We start from the raw sequence: 11,145 nt of genomic DNA, 5'->3' as shown, positions 1-11,145 counted from the left end.
ATGTGTACTACTGTTTCATGAGAAACTATTTGTTCTGTGAGCCTTCACCTGAAGTACAATAAAATATTAAAAAAAAAGACTGGTTTAAATTTTTCTCAGTTCTCCAAGCTCTGACTTGTTAGGACCTAAATTATTTTTCTCCTTCAAATTGCTCGGCTCTTGCAGATCAAAGCACTTTGACCTTCTGATTATTGATCTTTCCCTTAAATTTTCAGGAGTCAGTATTAGATCTTTATTCCAGTTTCTATCAGATCTTCCACTGAGGCAATGGGTGGCACTGGATGGTTGGGAAAAGATGCTTGTGATAGAGGAAGAGTTTAGAAAAAGAGACCTGGGACTAAAGTCTTCATAAATTTTCCCACTAAATGACTTCAGAATGCATACCAACAATTAACTCCTCAAGTAGGTGTAAATAAAAGGAGTCACATAGTTCAACATAAATGAAGCTATGATCATTTTATATAACTGTATCAACATTGAGCCCTGGTGATTCAGTGGTTAAGAGCTCAGCTGCTAACCAAAAGGTTGGCAGTTCAAATCCACCAGTCACTCCTTGGAAACCCTGTGGGGGCAGTTCTACTCTGTCCTATATGGTTGCTATCAGTTGGAATCAACTTAATGGCAACAGGTTTTATATCAAAATTTATTGAACATCTAGTATGTGCCAGGGATGGAAATATAGAGCTGAATAAGAAATTTCTGCTCACATTCTTCTGGATAGACAGACACAAATGATTAATAATTCAGTCAGTGCTAGTAATGTAGTTCAGTGCGAAGTGCTAAGGATCCCTAAAGGCAGAATGTCAAATTGCAGAGTTTTAGAATGGCTGCTTCGTTTGAACTCTGAAGATAAATAGATATTTCCCAGGCAAAGAGTTGGTGGAAGAGTTCTCTAGGCAGAAGGAAAAGCAACATGGTAACAGTGCATGATTGGGATGACTAGACAGAAGGTCAAGGCAGAAGTGCAATGAGGTGAGGCTGAAAATCAAGATTGAGGGCAAACTGAAAAATGGGAGGTCCTTAGCACAGTCCTGGTGATAGTATATATCATTGATTTTATTGTTAAGTGCCATGGTTAGGAATTTGTACTTACTTTTGTAGGCAGAGGACAGCCAGCATAAAATTTAAGCATGTGTGCAATATTTCAATATATTTTGAAAGGTAAGTGCAGTAGAGAAATGTCACAACCTGGAGAAACAATTGATAAAATAAAAAAGAGCAGGGTAATCAATTGAAGCCAAGAAAGAGAGAGCCAAAAGTATCCCAAATGTTCCTAGCTTAGGAAAATGTGTAGGTAGTGACAGTGGCATCTGAGATGCAGCTCAAGAGCAGATTGGAGAAGCTTGGGAGGAGATAATAAGTGTAGTTTGGCATAAAAGTACGATAAGGGGAAGAGACTGTAAAAATTATCAACAGTGTAAAGGAATTTACTCTAGCATGGATTTCCAGGGAGGGCGGGTCTGATAACAAAAAATGTGCCTGTTAAAGAGACATTCCTACTCATGGTGTTTGATGTGATCTGACTGGCTGCACTGGGATGGGCAGAGTGGGAGAATATATAACCTGTATATAATACTGGTGAGGGGCATGTGTTGAGGTGATAAACCCAGGCTGAGGAGGTCCACGGTATCTGGCGTGAATAGAGACAAGACAGGAGTAGGTGGTAGTAGAGACAAGTAGTAGGTGGTAGTACCATCCCCACTCTCTTGTTGGGTCAAGTCGAATCTGATTCATAGTGACCCTATAGGACAGAGTAGAGCTGCCCGGTAGGATTTCCAAGGAGTGGCCAGTGGATTCAAACTGCTGACCTTTTGGTTAGCAGCCAAGCTCTCAACCAAAATGGGGAAATCTATTGTAGTCTGAGGAAAGTGTCCAATGGGCAACCAAGCACGATGATACAGAATCGAGGCAAGGGTATTATCTGGGGATCTAGGCAGGCAGACAACTATTACGGGGGAAGTCTGTCAGCAGATGACTCATTCACTGGGTGGGGTTGTGCGAGAGAATTCCAGTTCTGGGAGGAAAACTAACAAGGCAAGGGGCTGCAGACCTACCAAAATCCAAAACCAAACCTGCTGCCGTCAAGTTGACTCCAACTCATAGCAACCCTACAGCACAGAGTAGAACCCTCGTAGGGTTTCCAAGGAGCAACTGGTGGATTTGAACTGCTGACCTTTTGGTTAGCAGCTGTAGCTCTTAAGCACTGCACCACCAGAGCTCCTACAGGAAATGTAATATTAAGTTAGGGATCAGGGTAGGGAAACAAAAACAATGATTCAAAATACACTTGGGGAAGTGGGTCTTGGAAGCAAGACAGAAGCCAATTAGTTATCACTACTGCTGCTGAAGATCATGAAGAAAGGAGCTGAAAGAGCCCGGAGTTCAAGAGTGTCAGTGAATGTTTTTTCACACAGCTAGCCCCTTATAATCACTTAGGGAAATTTAAACGAATACCTTTGTCTGGAAACCAATCAAGACTAATTAAAATCAGAATCTCTAGCGGTGGAACCTGGGCATCGCTATTTAAAACAAAAACTATCCACATGTCCTAAGCCAAAGTTGAGAAATAGTAGTCTAGAGTGGTAGTTCTCAACCTTGGCTACCCATTGTAATCACCTGATCCTGATGCTTGGCTCTACACCAATAGATTCTAATTTAACGAGTCTGGGGTGTGGCTTGGACATCAGGGCTTTTAAGAGCCCCCCAGATGATTCTAATACGCAGCCAAGGTGGATGTTCGTGGTCTAGAACTACACTGTTCAATACTATAGTCACTAGCCACATTAACCACGTAAACTGTGGTTAATCTGCATTGAGATGGCTGTAAATTTAAAATATACTCTGGATTTCAAAGACTTATTGTGAAAATAATAATGTAAAATATTCATTAATAATTGTATATTGATTACAAGTTGAAATGTTAATATCTTGAATATGTTGGGTTAAAATATATGAGTAGACTTAATTTTACTTATCTCTTTTTACTTTTTAAAATGTCGCTACTAGAAAATTTAAAATTACATACGTGCCTCACATTATGTTTTTATTGGGCAATGCTGATCTAGAGCTTCTTAAATGTTTCCAGCCTAAAATCCAGACTATTCCTAAGGTCTGCAGTTGAACTGAAGCTGAGGATAGGTAACCCAGCTGTGGGAGGAAGATGGCAGTAGAAACTGAGAACCAGGCCTTGACAGCCTGTGGCCAGAAGTATCTTTTCTCTATACAATCCTCATGTAGTCATAAAATTCAAGGACACCATGGTTAAAGGGAGCATTAAAAGTCATCCAGTTTAACTCCCTCATTTCATGGTAAGAATATTTCATTTCACTTTGTAGTCCTGACTGAAATTCTTACCAGTTAGTTACTCTTATTAGGTAACAGGGGAAGCTCTGGTGGCTTAGTGGTTAAGAGTTTTGGCTGGTTAACCAAAAAGTTGGCAGTTCGAATCCACTCAGGCTCTCCTTAGAAACTTTATGGGGCAGTTCTATTCTATCCTAAAGGGTCATGATGAGTTGGAATTAACACGATGGCTTTGGGGTTTTTTTGTTCGTTTTTTTTTTTTTTTTTTTTTGGTGTTAGGTAACAGGAACCCAGGTGGCGCAGTGGTTAAGAACTCTCTGCTAACCAAAAAGGTTGGCAGTTTGAACCCACCAGCAGCTCCTTGGAAATCCTATGGGCATTACTACCCTGTCCTATAGAGTCGCTATGAATCGGAATCAACTCGAGGGCAATGGGTTTGGTTTTGGGTTTGGTTTATTAGGTAACATGCATTCTCCTTTAATAATGTAAATAACTTGAGATGCTGGAAGATACGTCCCTGAGTGGCTCAAACAGTTAATCATTCAACTACTAGCTGAGAAAGCTGGCGGTTCAAACCCACCCAGAGGTGTCTCGGGAGACAGGCCTGGCAATCTGCTTTGAAAAGGACATGGACTTGAAAACCCTATGGAGCAATTCTACTATGCAGACATGGGGTCGTCATGAGTTGGAATCTATTCAATGGCAAGGAACAACAACAGCTAGAAAGCTATTACTCTCTGACACAGGAATTCAAACTAATTCAATCAGATTGCTTTCCTCCTAACACTTCAGGGAAGGTTGTAAGGAGGAAATTAACATTTGAGCTGGGGGAGGGGAGGTAAAAGGATTAGGAGCAGTTAGTATGCTGGAGGGTAGTGTAGGCCTCAGAGGACACTTATACCTACAAAGGACACTTAGGACAGGACAAAGACAAGGGCATCTGGGTGGGCCAGGAGGAGACAGTGTGTGAGGAAAAAAGGTACTAAAAAGAATTAGGAAGTTTTTTTTTTGTCATAATTTTCCTGTTCCTAAGGAAACAAGGAGAAAGCTAGACTCCTTTTTGCAGTTCCCTTTAAGTCTAACTAATGTTACAGTATTAAAGTTCAGTGATATGAAAGTTAAGTAGGCTTTTAAAAATTGAGACAAGCCCATGTAGAACACTGGCTGCTAAATAGAAAGTTCCTTACCAAACTTCACTGTAAATAACACCTGTATTTGCTAAATGGTAGCATATGGGTTAAATCTGGACAAAACTAAGCATACAGTATACTCAGGATGGTAGGTAGAATTATAGCTTGGAGTTAATGTCTCTTTCATGGCTAATGTTCTTGAATTGGATATTTAGACAAGAAGGAAAGTAGTATTTGTCTCCCCTTTATATCTGATTTAGAAAATAATATTGCAACCATTTATTCCCTCTCCTTGAGCATAGAGAACGTGACCCAGCTGGAGCTGGGCTCCAAGGACTCACAAGAACACATCAGCTGGGCCCTGAGGTACAAGACTATAGCTAAAATAATCTTGGAAAATATCTTTTAGGGAAACTTTCACATAAAGCCAATCTAATAGAACACAAAGGATTTTCCATTCTTGTCTTTTTCTATTAGCATTTAGTGAATAGAAATTTGTTGGACCAATGAAGACCCTCCTGACTCCGTAGTGAAACCTGCACCAATGATTGTTCAGAAAGACAATTCAAAATGTAGGATCACAGTTTCTAGCCAGTCTGAAAAGGTGAAGCTTTCTATGGTTTTGCCCATTTGTAATGTTAATATATACTGATGACTCTGTAATAGTCTTTGGACTATTATTGCTGACATGGCTGTGGCAGCATGCTTGTCCGTTTTCCCACTTTTGCCTTTTTGAATATATGCCAAATAAAACTTTTTTTTTGCTTTATTCAACTTTGTGATGTTTTTACACTACAACATATCCCAGAGTCAGCCCTAATAGGTTATTTAGAGAGTTGAGAACAGTAAAATAGACCTAAAGATCTAAACTTGACAGGTAACTTTGTGACAATCAAGGATTTATTTTTTTTTAATTCTGTTAATGTACCTTGAGAAAGAGGTTTCTGTTTCTCCTATCACATCCTCATATGATATTGTTGATCATTTAAAACTGTTTTAACTATGCAACACGTAACAAATGTAAGATTCTTCTTTAAGTTGAGGTGTCTCCTTTTGGGTACAAAAAAAAAGAACCTCAGTAGAGTGATAATCCACCACCCATATGTCGGTTTCATACTGTGGTGACTTGCATGTTACTATAATATTGGAGCTATGCCACTGGTATTTCAAATATCAACAGGGTCACCTCTGGTGAACAGGTTTCAGAGGAGCTTCCAGCTAAGACAGTCTAGGAAGAAAGGGCTGGCAACATACTTCTGAAAATTATCCAGTGAAAACCCTACGGATCACAACAGAATATTGTCCAATATAGTGCTAGAAGATGACACAGGACTGGGCAACATGTCGTTCTATTGTCTGTGGGGTCAACATGAGTTGGAGTCTCTAACAACAGAGTGGCAAAAAGAAACCCTAGAGGACTATTAAGGAAAAATTTTAGATGAGTCAAAATTATTTTGATCTCTTACTCTAAATGTGTTATTGCCTCACAAAAAAAAAATCACATAATATTTGTAAAACAAAAATCAAACCTGTTGCCATCCAGTTGATTCCGACTCACAGTAACCCTGTAGGACAGAGTCCCTCATAGGGTTTCCAAGGACTGGCTGGTGTATTCAAACTGCCGACCTTTTGGTTAGCAGCCAATCTCTTAACCACTGCGCCACCAGGGCTCCTATATTTGTAAGGGGAGCCGAAATTTGACTGAAAATTCTGACCATAGAAAATTCTAAGATTATAAGAGGGATGTATTTAGTCAGTAAGTTTGTGAAAACTTAAATCCTCGTTTGTATCTTGAGGGCTTACTTTTCTCAGCTTTATAAACAAAGATCTACTGCCCAGAATTTTGAATATCAGGTTTCTTTCTAAGTCCCAGAAATGTTTCTTCATGTAGTAAAGTTCACTTAAAATCCTAAGGCTTTATTTATTCACATTTCTCAACTCTATAGTAATGTTTCTATCTGATTGGACCAAGTATGTAGTCAATGGAGTCCCTGAGTGGTGCAAACAATTAACGTGCTGCTGCTAACCAAGAGGTTGGAGGTTGGAGTCCACCCAGAAGCACCTTGGAAGAAAGGCTTAGAGATCTATATTTAAAAAACCAGTCACTGAATATCCTATGGAGCAGTTACACAATTCAGTGAATACATTAAAACCACTGAATTATACACTTTAAAAGAGTGAATTTTATGGTATGTGAATTATATCTCACAGTTATTTAAAATGGTTAAACCTGAAAAACCAAAATAAACAAACATACAAAAAATCCCTATGGAGCATAATTCTACTCTGATACACAAGGGAGCACTGCAAGTTGGAATCTCAGCACAACTGGTTGGTTGGTTATGTAGTCAATTCCCTTTTTTCAAAAAGGAACATTTTATTATCCCCAGATTATAGGTATGTGAGCTTAGTAGATTTTTCTTCTCAAATCTAAACTGATTTGTTTCTTGATAAAAAAAACAAGTCTGTGATTGTCACATTTTATGAGGAACTGGAGTTGAGGCAGAGAGAAGCAAATATAAGAGGGGCTAAAGAGTCTGTCGGTATGTCACACTGTGGTGGCTTGTGTGTTGCTGTGATGCTGGAAGTTATACCACTAGTATTTCAAATACCAACAGGGTCAACCATGATGGACAGGTTTCAGCAGAGCTTCCAGACTAAGACGGACTAGGACAGTCTACTTCTGAAAAAATTGGCCAGTGAAAACTTCATGAATAGCAGAAGAACAGTGTCTGATATAGTGCGGGAAGATGAGCCCTTCAGGTTGGAAGGTACTCAAAATACAACTGAGGAAGAGTTGACTCAAAGTAGAGTTGCCCTTAATGACGTGGATGGAGTAAATCTTCTGGGGTCTTCATTTGCTGATATGGCATGACTCAAAATGAGAAGAAACAGCTGCAAACACCAATTAATAATCAGAATGTGAAATGTATGAAGTATGAATCTGTGAAATTTGGAAGTTGTCAAAAATGAAATGGAACTACTATGGTCTACTATGCCAGGAATGACAAATTAAAGAAGAATAGTGTTCATTGATCATAAAAAAGAACATTTCAGGATCTATCCTGAAGTACAAAGCTGTCAGTGACAAGATAATATCCATAGTGTCACAGTAGTTAAGAGCTTGGCTGCTAACCACAAGGTCAGCAGTTTGAATCCACCAGCAACTCCTTGGAAATCCAATGGGGCAGTTCTACTCATCCTATAGGGTCACTATGAGTTGGAATCGACTCGTTGGCAATGGGTTTCTTTTTTTTTGTTTGGACAGTAAAACAAGTTAATAGGACTATTACTCAAATTTACCCACCAACCACTAATGCCAAAGATGAGGAAATTGAAGATTTTTACCAACTTCTGCCATCTGAAATTGATCAAACATACAATCAAGATGCACTGATAATTACTAGTGATTGGAACGCAAAAGTTGGAAACAAAGAAGGATCAGTAGTTGGAAAATATGACCTTGATGATAGAAATGACGCTGGAGATTGCATGACAGAATTTTGAAAGACCAACAACATCTTCATTGCAAATACCTCTTTTCCACAACATAAACGGCAACTGTACACATGGACCACACCAGATGGAAAACACAAGAATCAAATCAACTACATCTATGGAAAGAGGTGATGGAAAAGCTCAATATCATCAGTCAGAATAAGGCCAGGGGCCGACTGTGGAACACACCATCAATTGCTCATATGCAAGTTGAAGTTGAAGTTTAAGAAAATTAAAACAAGTTCACAGGAGTATAACCCTTGAGTATATCCCATCTACATTTACAGACCATCTCAAGAATAGATCTGATGCATTGAACACTAATGACCGAAGACTAGACGAGTTGTGAGATGACATCAAGAACATCATACATGAAGAAAGGAAAAGGTCATTAAAAAGACAAGAAAGAAAGAAGAGACCAAAACTGATGTCAGAAGAGACTCTGAAAGTTGCTCTTGAACGTAAAGCAGCTAAAGTGAATGGAAGAAATGATGAAGTGAGAGCTGAACAGATTTGAAAGAGCGACTCGAGAAGACAAAGTAAACTATTATAATGAAATGTGTAAAGACCTGGAGCTAGAAACCTAAAAGGAAAGAACACACTCAGCATTTCTCGAGCTGAAAGAACTGAAGAAAAAAATTCAAGCCTCAAGTTGCAATACTGAAGGATTCTTTGGGCAAATTATTGAGTAACCCAGGAGGCATCAAAAGAAGATGGAAGGAATACGTAGAGTCACTGTACCAAAAAGAATTGGTTGACATTCAACCATCTCAGGAGGTAGCATATAATCAAGACCCAAAGGTATTAAAGGAAGAAATACATGTCACATTGATGGCATTGGTGAAAAACAAGGTTCCAGGAATTGACAGAACACTAATTGAGATGTTCAACAAATGGAAGCAGCACTGGAGGTGCTCACTTGTCTATGCCAAGAAATTTGTAAGACAGCTACCTGGCCAACCAAGTGGAAGAGGTCCATATCTATGCCCATTCAAAAGAAAGGTGATCCAATAGGATGCAGAAATTATTGAATATCATTAATAACACATGCAAGTAAAATTTTACTGAAGATAATTCAAAAAACACTCGGAGCAGTACATCAACAGGGAACTGCCAGAAATTCAAGCCAGATTCTGAAGAGGACGTGGAATGAGGGATATCATTGCTGATGTCAGACGGATCTTGACTGAAAGCAGAGAGTACCAGAAAGATGTTTACTTGTGTTTCATTGACTATGCAAAGGCATTCGACTCTGTAGACCAAAACAAATTATGGATAACATTGCAAAGAATAGGAATTCCAGAACACTTAATTGTGCTTATGGGAAAGCTACACATCGACTAAGAGGTAGTTGTTCGAACAGAGCAAGGGGACACGACATGGTTTAAAATCAAGAAAGGTGTGTGTTGGGGTTGCATCATTGCACTGTACTTATTCAATCTGTATGCTGAGCAAATAATCCAAGAAGCTTGACTATATGAAGAAGAATGTGGCATCAGGATTGGTGGAAGACTCATTAACAACCTGCAATATGCAGATGACACAACCTTGCTTGCTGAAAGGGAAGAGGACTCGAAGCACTTACTGATGAAGATCAAAGACCACAGCCTTCAGTATGGATTACACCTCAACGTAAAGAAAACAAAAATCCTCACAACCGGACCAATAAGCAACATTCTGATAAATGGAGAAAAGATTGACATCAAGGATTTCATTTTACTTGGATCCACAATCAACGCCCATGGAAACAGCAGTCAGGAAATAAAACAATGTGTTGCATTGGGCAAATCTGCTGCAAAAGACCTCTTTAAAGAGTTGAAAAGCAAAGACGTCACTTTGAGGACTAAGGTGCACCTGACACAAGCCATAATACTTTCAATCACCTCGTATGTGTGTGAAAACTGGACAATAAATAAAGAAGACCAAAGAAGAATTGATGCCTTTGAAGTACAGTGTTGGCAGAGAGTATCAAATGTACCATGAACTGCCAGAAGAACGAACAAGTCTGTCTTGGAAGAAATAAACAGCCAGCGTGCTCCTTGGAATCGGGATGGTGAGACTTCATCTCACGTATTTTGGACATGTTATCAGAAGGGACCAGTTCCTGGAGAAGGAAATCATGCTTGGTAAAGCAGAGGGTCAGCGATAAAGAGGATGACCCTTAACAAGATGGATTAACACAGTGACTGCAACAATGGGCTCAAACATAACAACGATTTTGAGGATGGTGCAGGACCAGGTAGTGTTTCCTTCTGTTGCGCATAGGGTCACTATGAGTTGGAACTGACTCAGCAGCACCTAACAACAACAACAACTTTGGACATGTTATTAGAGGAACCAGTGCCTAGAGAAGGACATCATGCTTGGTAAGATAGAGGGTCAGCGAAAAAGAGCAAAACCCTCAACGAGATAAACTGACACATTAGCTGCAACAATGGGCTCAAACATAGCAACAATTGTGAAGATGGTGCAGGACCAGGTAGAGTTTTCTTCTGTTGTACATAGGGTCACTATGAGTTGGAATTGACTCTACGGCACCTAACAACAACAAAGAGGCTCTTGTAAACTAGCCTCACTAAGTCTTACAAACCCCTTAGGAAAATGTAACCATTATGGAATTTGTTGTGTACCAAAATCCCAACAGGGGCTTTACAGTTCCTACCTCATATGGGTTTTTATTTTTTTGTTTTTATGATGCATACAAGTGTAACTTATAATAGTGTTGGCACAAATGGACAAATATGTTGTGATAATCCATAGTATTTTCTAAGTAATTTTTCAGTAAAACAGTATCACTTGGACTTGTGATTATTAGTGGAACTCCTGGCTATTAAATGAATACGTGCCACCCAGAATAAAGAATATTTTTCTCAGTTCCCATGTGGCTAGGTTGCTGTTAGGTGCTGTTAAGTCAATCACAACTCATAGAGACCCCATGTGACAGAGTAGAACTGCCCCACGAGTTTTCTTGGCTGTAAACTTTATGGAAGCAGATTGCCAAGTCTTTCTCCTATGGAGCTGCTGGGTGGGTTCAAACTGCCAATCTTTCATTTAGCAGCTGATAGCTTAACCATTGCACCATCAGGGCTCCTTTGTAGCTAGGTATGGACACTAAATAAGTTCTATTCAATGGGATAAAAGTGGAAGTGGTGAGCACAACTTTTAGGAAGCATTGCTAAATTTAGAGGATGTAGCAGGTTAAATTGTTTTTCCCTGT

Source organism: Trichechus manatus, unplaced genomic scaffold, assembly GCF_000243295.1.
Source record: "Trichechus manatus latirostris isolate Lorelei unplaced genomic scaffold, TriManLat1.0 scaffold00050, whole genome shotgun sequence".
Classification (NCBI taxonomy): Eukaryota; Metazoa; Chordata; class Mammalia; order Sirenia; family Trichechidae; genus Trichechus; species Trichechus manatus.
Note: the sequence above shows the minus strand (reverse complement) of the source record.